This window comes from Echinops telfairi, unplaced genomic scaffold (genome assembly GCF_000313985.2).
Source record: "Echinops telfairi isolate 266 unplaced genomic scaffold, ASM31398v2 ScPeMD7_44;HRSCAF=162, whole genome shotgun sequence".
NCBI classification, from domain to species: Eukaryota; Metazoa; Chordata; class Mammalia; order Afrosoricida; family Tenrecidae; genus Echinops; species Echinops telfairi.
This window is the reverse complement of record NW_022103942.1, coordinates 13606129-13607343: the sequence shown is the minus strand read 5'-3', so window position 1 is coordinate 13607343 and position 1215 is coordinate 13606129.

Below are 1215 nucleotides of genomic sequence, written 5' to 3'. Positions count from 1 at the left end.
TCATATATAAATATATTTACATATGTACATGCCTGTATTTAGACCTCTATAAATGCCTTTTGCCTCCTAATTCTTTCTTCTATTTCCTTTTACTTTCCTCTTGTCCTGCTATCATGCTCAGGCTTCATTTGGGTTTTAGTAATTCCTCTCGGTAACATTGCCCTTGGTCAAGCCCTACCAGGCCTCCTACACCCTCCTTGCCATCGATTTTGGATCACTTGTGTTCCCTTATCCCTGGATTTAACACCCCTTTCTTTTTCCCTGCCTTCCCCTCTCCCGTGTCCCTCCAGAACTGTAGGTCTGTTGTTTTCTCCTCCAGATTGTTTACCTGCCTATATTATCTAGATATACCTGTAGAGATAATAATATGCACAAAAAACAAGACAGAGCAAAACAAAGCAACAAAAGAAAACAAAACAACAAGAAAAAAACCAATGACAATAAAAAAGAGAGAAAAGCCTGTAAATAGTTCAAGGTCTGTTTGTTGACCTTTAGGAGTGTTTCCTGGTTGAATCTAATGGGGTGCCATACCCTGGCCCCAAAGTCTATTTATGGTATTCCCTAGGGACTTCCTTCCTCTGCTCCCCTTGCTGTTTTGTTGCACGCTCTTAGTGTTTTCCCTCGGTGTTGTAGGGTTAGATCGGGTGCAATTCCTGCACTGTGTCTCTATTGTTGTCCCCCGTAGGGCTATGGGTCAGTGATAGATGTTGTGTCTTGTAGTGGGGCCAGCTATATGGTCCTCTCTGTGCATTGGCTGCTCTGAGCATGGATATCATCCACAAGACTTGGGGGGCCAGGATGTGTTCCACTCTCTCTTCCTCCTCCTTCATTTGTTCCTGTATGCTATGATCAGACATGTCCCTCTTCCTGAGCTGTAGCTTGAGTGCTGTCTTCTGAAGTAAATCCTTCTGAGGGAGGGGTGGCTGTAAATCCTTCTGGGGGAGGGGTGGCTGTCCATGAAGTTGGGATTGGGGCTTGGCCCTCAGACCTCTCTACTGGTTCCCTGCTTCATGTCAGTAGGCTGCATTCACATCTTGGAGCACCAGGTTGAAGTCTGGTCCCTTTTTCCCTGTGGAGATATAAATAATACCTTCCCCTTGGGTGGGTTAGTGCACATGTCTTTTTTTTGTATTTTGTTTTTTTTCTTCCCCCCCCCCCCCCCACCTCCTTTTTAGTTGGATAAAATATGTAACCCTGGATTTGGTCTGGTTGATT